General features: G+C 41.9%; 1 pseudogene; it reads left to right on the plus strand.

The window, feature by feature from the left end:
* The first annotated feature begins 811 nt into the window (after nucleotides 1-811).
* Nucleotides 812-2,207, plus strand: LOC101960029 (nucleophosmin pseudogene; annotated as a pseudogene).
* Nucleotides 2,208-9,093: the final 6,886 nt, after the last annotated feature.

A 9,093-nucleotide genomic window follows, 5' to 3' on the forward strand; every position in this document is an offset into this window, starting at 1 on the left:
TGGGTCTTTCCAAGGACAAAGGTCATGCTCCTTCCTTGGACAGGCTGAGGTAGAGGCTGGTTTTTCAGTCTAACTCCAGAGGTCAGGTTCAACAGAGGCCCTATTGAATACTGCTTTGCCCAAAAATTTCTAAAGAAAGTTACCTAAACAACTGCAGAAGGGAAAGTGAGGAAGGAGAGATGGGTAAGCAAGAAATGAAAGACTGCAAGACCAGGCAGAGAAAAACAGGAGAGATTATTTGTTAGAGCTGACAAATAATGGCCATCTCTCTATAGCAGAGAGAGGCAAAACAAGCTTGGGTTCTGGGACTTTTATGGGGCAGGTTCAGGAATCAGAACTGGGAGGGTTCTAATGAGGGCAGTTAGGGCTTGGGTTGGTATGAGGGAGTGGTGAGCCTTTCTCAGAAACGCCCTTGGGTGGAAAAGTGAAACTTTTCAAGGACTTTATGACTGCCACTCCAACTTTTGGTTTTGTCTTTCAGGTCAAACTCAAAAGTCATCCTCTATGCCCTGACCTTGAAAGTAACACACAAAATCCTTTCCCTATGTTATCCATTTGTGAAAACATATATGGAAACAGCATAAATGGCAAGTTTGAATAAATTATGTTTGCTCTTTGATTAAAGATAACTGGACAATGACAAATGTCCAATTTAGATTTTGTCTTTCACAAAGCCATACCTAAAGGGTTCTGCCAGTAAACACTATTAAGGTTTGAAGACTCCCTGGCATGATTTTGTCTTGTGCATCTCTAGAGCAGCCACCCATTTTCCCTCCGCCTTCTCTCTCATCTAAGTGCGTGCTACTATCCCATGGAAGATTCGATGGATATGGATATGAGCCCCCTGAGGCCCCAGAACTACCTTTTCAGTTGTGAGCTAAAGGCTGAAAAGTATTATCACTTTAAGGTGAATAATGATGAAAAATGAGCACCAGTTATCCTTAAGAACGGTCAGTTTAGGGGCTGGCGCAAAGGATGAATTGCACACTGTTGAAGCAGAGGCAATGAATTATGAAGGCAGTCCAATCAAAGTAACACTGGCAACATTGAAAATGTCTGTACAGCCAAAGTTTTCCCTTGGGGGCTTTGAAATCACACCACCTGTGGTCTTAAAAAGTGCAGTCTTAAAGTGCGGTTCAGGGCCTGTGCATATTAGTGGCCAGCAATTAGTAGATGCAGAGTCAGAAGATGAAGAGGAGGAGGATGTGAAACTCTTAAGTGTATCTGGAAAGTAATCTGCCCTGGAGGTGGTAGTAAGTTTCCCCAGAAAAAAGTAAAACTTGCTGCTGATGAAGATGTCTATGATGATAAAGAAGAAGATGATGATGATAATGATTTTGATTATGAGGATGTTATGCTCGAATTTGGGATCCCCAAAGACCACCAGAGACCCAAGATCGAGGTAAGCAGCAAAGAGGTGTTTATTGTGAGCTAGCTCAGTCCTCCGCGAGCGCGCACACACACAGCAACTGGTGACACTGAGAGGCCCCGAGCCCAGGGTTTGCAGCAGTTTTATACATTCTTTGGAGAGGGCAGGGACTTCACATACATCATAGCAAATCAACACACACCTCGGGAAAATCAAATAACAACTCTAAAACACGATTAGTACATTCACTGGCGGGAACAAGTTGGGTAGGGGTGATTGGTCAGTACAAAAGGGGTACTCATTTGAACTGATTGGTTTAAGCCAAGAGGGGAGTATATGCTGAACTACATGGTTTCCCAATTTGTTATCAACCACCATAAACTACCGGGAGGGTTATCTGGCATCCCAGGTATTTCCCTGTCTCATGCTGATTGGTGGTTGCTAGGGGGTTGCTATGGATCCGCACCTAGCCTGACTGAGTCAGGGACACCTGGTGCAGCAGATCTCTCCTGTTATTTGTAGATAAACAACTTAACAGGGTGGGAATGTGCTTAGGAGTGCTCTGTGGGTCTTTCCAAGGACAAAGGTCATGTCCCTTCCTTGGACAGGTTTGCTCTGAGATAGAAGCTGGTTTTTCAAGGAAACTGAAGAAAAAACTCCAGTGAAGAAATCTATATGAGATATTCCAGCCAAAAGTGCATAAAAATCAAACCAGAATGGAAAAGACTCAAAACCATCAACATCAAGATCAAAAGGTCAAGAATCCTCCAAAAAACAGGAAAAAACTCCTAAAACATCAAAAGGACCTAGTTCTTTTTTTTCAAAATGGCTCAGTTGAGTGCTGAGCTTCAAACTGCTGACTGATTTTATTTATTTATTTAGAGAGACAGAGAATTTTAATATTTATTTATTTTAATTTTTGGCAACATAACATCTTTGTTTTGTTTTTTTTAAACATATTTTTTAGAGAGAGAGAATTTTAATATTTATTTTTTATTTATTGGCGGACACAACATCTTTGTTTGTATGTGGTGCTGAGAATCGAACCCAGGCCGCACTTATGGGAGGGGAGCGCTACCACTTGAGCCACATCCCCAGCCCAAGGCGCCTGGCATTTTGCCTGAAGGAGTGGTTGGGAGGTGACGCCATGGAGCCATTGGGATGATGGTGATTAAGTTAAACTGTGTATTCAGTTGTGTATGTGGACCTCTGCTGTCCGCTAGTGGGGCGGCTCCTGCTGCCTCAGGTGCCCGCTACTTTTGAGTTCTCTTGGAGTTCCCGTTGGTTCTCGAGGAGTTTCCCTGTAGTTCTAGAGAGTTACCGTGGGGTTCGGGCAAGAAAGTGCCGCGTCCAGGTAACGGAGCCAAGTCCGACGAGGGATGGCGGGGTTAAGAAGTACACAAGACACCAAGGTTCTTCATCCAGGAGTCACCACCTTATTACTAACATCATCTTCTTTTATACCCCAAGCAGTAGAAGTGGAAAGTTACTCAAAAGAGGGAGGGAGAGGGGAGAAATTAGGTTGTGACATGTGCCATTGTTAGATACCGAAACTTCCCTTATCAGGAAGTCCATAGAGCAGAAAAGGTCAAGAAGTTCCCGTGGAGCACATATGTCTCAGGCAGATAAACAGGAGAACGGAAAGTCTGCATCATGGCCTTGTGAGCTGGCCACTTTGACATGCAGAACAAGGAACTGGGGCCTGGGCCCCAGGGGCCAGGGAAGGCCTGCTACCAGCAATAAAGTAGTTCGTGTTTGAACCTACAAGTGGCTCGTGACCTGCCTGTGATTTGTGCCCAGCCAGACTGAGGCAGTTCATAAATTTATTTTAAGGATTCTGGCAGGGAGAGTGTAACTTTATACTTTGAATATAGCCCTTACTGCTCTGCCACTGCAACTTATTTTCTTATTTTTAAAATTGACATTTTTTTTTTCTCTTCCTCTCTTTCTGCTCCTCCCTAATCTCTCCCCAACTCTAATCTCAAGGGAAACAGAAGTACCTTTCTCCCCGGATTTAGGCAGTTATCGGTCCCTGAATACGCCCTTCATAGGAAGGAAGTAATCTAGACCTCAGAGATGGTATTAGAAGATCTTAGAAAGGACTATCTCCCAAATTAACAAGTGAATGACAACTCCAACCAAACATGCAGAATGTTACCTTTGAGTCACCTCTTTAAAATCCTCCTGCTTCTCCTGATGGACAGAATCACAGCCTCTTGGAGAGCAGACCCCTCTGTTTCTCCTTTGCTGACAAAGCAATAAACCTTCTATTTCCTTTTTCTCAAAATCACATCCTACTTCTTGGATTGGCATCAAGGACAAGAAAGCAACAAGTGTATTTATTCAAAATACAATGGATTTTTTTTTAAAGGGAGGGAGGGAGGGAGGGAGGGAGGGAGAGAGAGAGAATTTTAATTTTTTTTTTTTTTAGCTTTCCACGGACACAACATTTTTTTTTTGTTTGTAGGTGGTTGCTGAGGATCGAACCCGGTCCGCACGCATGCCAGGCGAGCGTGCTACCGCTTGAGCCACATCCCCAGCCCTTACAACAGATATTTATAATTTCTGGATTAACATTCCTGATCTGAATATTAATCAGAAATGTTTCTTTAGCAATTTTTAGTTTTTCTAAGTCACATATTGGAGTCTTACAAGATTAGGCTGGTTTTAAATTTCTGATTTAAGCTTTGTTTATTTATTTTGCAGTACTAGGGATGGAACCCAAAGGCACTCTACTACTAAGCCACTTCCCCAGGCCTTTTTATTTTTTTATTATGAAATACAGTCTCACTAAATTACCCAAACTTGCTGAGGGCCATTGTCAAGTAGGAATGACGCATCGAAATTTCCTTGCCAAGCGTACCCCATGCTGCTTAGAGGACATTCGATGGGACATTGCATGCATGCTTTAATAAGGTGACCTTGCTCAAGGACCAAGGCGGATCCGGGTTTAGAGCTGATCAGATTTGAGGAAGTAACTGGCTCCTTGAGTTTAAGGCGTTGCCAGTTTAAGATAATGGGTTTTAGAGAAGTTAGAGACTGAAGATTATTGCTGGGATTAGGGTGTTCCTGCTGCTTGTGCCCGTTGAGTTCTCGTGAGATTAAAATGAGATTTGGAGATAGCCTTGTGGAGTAGGTGAATTGTGCGGGAGACGGCAGAAGGGGATTGCCCCTGGACCTGTGTGGAGGCGGTGTGAGAGCGGGAATAAAGAATTGCTGTTTGAACCTACAAAGGTGTGTGGTGGCTCATGATTCTGGTGCCAAGCCGAGACCTTGGCACAAACTGACTCAAACTTGCTATCCTCCTGCCTCAGCCTTCTGAGTAGCTGGCATTATGGATGTGCATTTCCTTCCTTTCTTTCCCTACCATCTTCCCCTCAGAATTTTTCCTCTTCCTCTTTCTACTATTCTCTTTCCCAGCCTTCCTCTTCTTATCTTTTTTTCTTTCTCTTCTTCTTCCTTTTCTCCTCCTCTTCTTCTCCCCTTCCTCCTCTCCTCCTCCTTTTGTTATGCTGTGATCAAATTTAGGGCCTTAGGGGCTGGAGTTGTAGCTCAGGGGTAGAGTGCTTGCCTCTTACTTATGAAGCACTGAGTTTGATTCCCAGTACCACATCTAAATAAGCAAATAAAGTTCCATCAACAACTTAAAAAAAAAAATTAGGACTTTAAGGAATACTCACCTAATACTCTTCAGCTGAGCTATATCCCCAATCCCAAACTTTTGGATTTATAAGTAATTGCCCTATGCCAAAGTCTCAGGAGTAGATCAAAGCATAGCATCACAAGTGATTGGAGCAAGGAATACAAACAAGTCAAGCTCAGACAAGATTCTGAGCTTAGTTTATATATATATATTTGTAGATGGACACAATATCTTTATTTATTTATTTTTTTAAATTTATTTTATGTGGTGCTGAGGATCAAACCCAGGGCCTCATGTATGCAAAGCAAGTGCTCTACCACTGAGCTACAACCCTAGCCCAAGATTCTGAGATCAACTCTAAAATGGCAGTAGACATATTGGAGAGGAGATGACAGTACTGTTTTGGGTGAGATTTCAGTAAATCATGGAGTCAGTCTTAAAATAGAAGATAAAACCACCTTTATTCAGTAGCTGGCCAGGTACCAGCTGGTGGGATGAAGGCAAACTGCAAGTTTGCACTCCTTGACCTTCTCCAGGGGTTAGAACAAATTTTTTATGATGCAAAACTACAAGTAAAGTATGTTAGTACATTAATCATAAGTGGTTGTTGCTATGGTTTGAAATCATAAACATCATGAGACCTAAGATCATAGCAGAAAGGGAAGTGGGTCAAAATGACCCTAGTTGAGTACAAGTTAAAGAATGATTATTACTGTCTCGACAAACATCAACATTCCAGGTGGTTAGAGTGAAAGACCCCAGCCTTAAAGCCTTAAGCTTAATGTTAAAAAAAGAAATATATATATAACCTTTTGCTCTGCAGTCACAAGATGCTTCCTCCTAACGGCAACCCATGCCCCACACCCCCCCCCCATGTTGTAACCCATATGTTAACGCCCTCATGTCTAAACTCAGCAGCACATAGCCCCTCAAGTCTTGCACAAAGCAACCGCAAAATGACCCAGACAGTCAAGAAACCACGAGACATTCCAGAGGGGCAAACTTAAGCAAAAGGGGACAAAAATAGGAACACATGGGTGGGGTCCCCAAAACCACTCTGCCCCCTGTGACCACTTTTAGGGGCTTGAGAGGGGGGCAATTAAAATAGTTGTTACTGTGCCAAGCTGTCATGAGGGGGCCAATGAAATAGCTGTTACTGTGCCACGTTGAAATCTTGTCCCTTGCAGCCTATAAAAATCCTGTAACCCCTAGCCCAGGCATGCAAGCAGCCAAAGCTACGGCCGAGGTACTGCTTTGCATCCATGGGCGCCTATGTAAGAATAAACCCTCCTGCTGATTGCATCCAGTGACTCGTGTGTTCCATTCTGGGTTGGGGTCTCGGGGGTCTTTCAAGAGTATATTGCACAAGTACAGTGTACAAGAATATAAGGAACAATTTTGCCATGTTGCGTTGCCAATATTCTATGCTAAGCAACTATTGGTAGGTACAGAGACAGGGTTTTTCCATGAAAGAAACATTTCTTACATGACATGGAGTCTTAGGGTAAAATGGAGTCTGTTTGGTCATTGCCCATATAGCCTGGCCCATAAGAGTACATCTGTCTTTTTCTTTTGGTACTGAAGATTGAAACCAGTAGGCACTTTACACTGAACTACATCCCCAACTCTTTAATTTTTTTTTTTTTAGACAGGGCTTCACTAGATTGCTGAGGCTGGCCTTGAACTTGTAATTTCCTGCCTTAGCCTCCTGAGTCTCTAGGATTACAGGCATGTGCCACCAGACCCAACTCCAATGAATCTGGATTTTGAGTTTTTTCAATCTGAACCAGTTGCCTTCTATGCTTGTTACCTGATTCTCATCCTATTATTGACATTCCTTCACTACCATGTTGGATATTTCTTTTGCCTAAATTCTTTTGTTTCGTAAATTCATATTTTCCTCTTTTTATCTTAATTTTTTTGGCAGGGCTATATCACCACCCCAGGGCTATATCACCACCAAGCCACATCTAAAGCCCCCCCCCTTTTTTCTACATCCCTTAAAAAATTTTATTTTGGGACATCATCACTAAATTGCCCAGGCTGGCCTAGAACCAGTGATCTTTTTGTCTGATTCCTAGGTCACTGGGATTAAAGGTGTGCTCCACCAGGACCAGTGCTTTTCCTTTTTTAGTCATTCTCATTTTGGTAGCGCATGTCCTCTGGGAGTAGTTTCTTTAGGAAAGGTATATGGAAATTGCCACAGCCTGGCTGGCTGTGCAAAATAACCCGTGTGTGGGGGGTGACGAATAAGTTGTGTGCTTTGATACAGCAGGAGTAGGAGCCATTTATTGTAGGGCAACAGAGGTATTTATTTTGCACATCTTATCTTAATTAGCATAAACTAGATACATCAGTCAACCAATAAGGAATCTCCACTCTTAATGGCTCGCTTTTGTTACTTCTGTTACTTCTCAAACCACTACCTGTGGCATTTTGCCAGGCACCATCCAGACTTGTTTATGAACTCTAACATTCTCCTGGCAAAATGCCAGGTGTTATTTTGACTTGTTTACAGACTCTAACAGGAAATCATTTTCTTTTCTGAACTCTTTGCAAGTCTTTGTCTCCACCAACACTTGTGTTTATTTTTTTGTGTTTCTTTGAGACAGGGTTGTTACCTGGGCTGGACTGGGACTTGCAATCCCCCTGCCTCAGCTTCCTGAGTACTGGGATTATAGCATGTGCCATCATGCCTGGCAATACTTGTATTTTATTTATTTATTTTGCCATGCTGGAGATCAAACCCATGTCTTGTGCATATTAAGCAAGTGCTGTACAATTGAACATCTCAATTCTCCAACATTTGTTTGGTAATTGGCTGAACAGAGAGTTCTCTGCTGGAATGATTTCCTTTGCTATTTTAAAAGCATTGCCATACTGTCTTCTAGCTTCCTGTATTGTTATTGAGAATGCAAAATAATTGTGATTTATGTTCCTCATTTTTGTTTTTTGCTCCTCCCTTCCTCTCAGATCTTCCTTTCTGTCAATACTATGCCCTCCTTGTTACTATTGCTCTGTAGTATAGTTTAAGCTCAGGTATTACTTCCTGCTTCACTCTTTTTTTTTTTTAATATTTATTTTTTAGTTCTCGGCGGACACAACATCTTTTGTTTTGTATGTGGTGCTGAGGATCGAACCAGGGCTGCAAGCATGCCAGGCGAGTGCGCTACCCCTTGAGCCACATCCCCAGCCCCCAGCTTCACTCTTTTTGCTACAGGTTGCATTGGCTATTCTGGGTCTCTTATTTTTTTTTTATTTTTTTATTTTTTTAACATTTATTTATTTTTTCTTAGTTCTCGGCGGACACAACATCTTTGTTGGTATGTGGTGCTGAGGATCGAACCCGGGCCGCACGCATGCTAGGCGAGCGCGCTACCGCTTGAGCCACATCCCCAGCCCCTGGGTCTCTTATTTTTCCAAATGAATTTCATCATTGCTTTTTCCAGTTCTGTAAAGAATATCATCAGGATTTTTTTTTTTTTTTTTTTTTTTTTTTAGAGAGAGAGAGAGAGAGAGAGATATTTTTTAATGTTTTCGGTGGACACAACATCTTTGTATGTGGTGCTGAGGATCAAACCCGTGCCTCACATGTGCCAGGCGAGCAGGCTACCGCTTGAGCAACATCCCCAGGGTCATTGGGATTTTAATAGGAATTGCATTAAATCTGTATAACAGATTTGGTAGTATGGCCATTTTGACAATAGTAATTCTGCCTATCCAATAGTGTTGGAGATCTTTCCATCTTCTAAGGTCTTCTTCAATTTCTTTCTTTAGTGTTCTGTAGTTTTCATTGTACAGGTCTTTTACCTCTTTTGTTAAATTGATTCCCCCAATTTTTTTTTTTAAGGCTATTGGGAAATTAGTTTTTCTAATTTCTCTTACAGTGATTCATTGCTTATATATAGAAGTACATTTGATATATGGGTATTGATTCTATATTCTACTACTTTGCTGAAATCATTTATTAGTTTTAGAAGTTTTCTAGTAGAATTTTTTGGATCTTCTAAATATAGAATCATGTCATCAGCAAATAGTGATAGTTTGAGTTCTTTTTTTTACTCATATTCCTCTAATTTCT

Source organism: Ictidomys tridecemlineatus, chromosome 6 (genome assembly GCF_052094955.1).
Source record: "Ictidomys tridecemlineatus isolate mIctTri1 chromosome 6, mIctTri1.hap1, whole genome shotgun sequence".
Classification (NCBI taxonomy): domain Eukaryota; kingdom Metazoa; phylum Chordata; class Mammalia; order Rodentia; family Sciuridae; genus Ictidomys; species Ictidomys tridecemlineatus.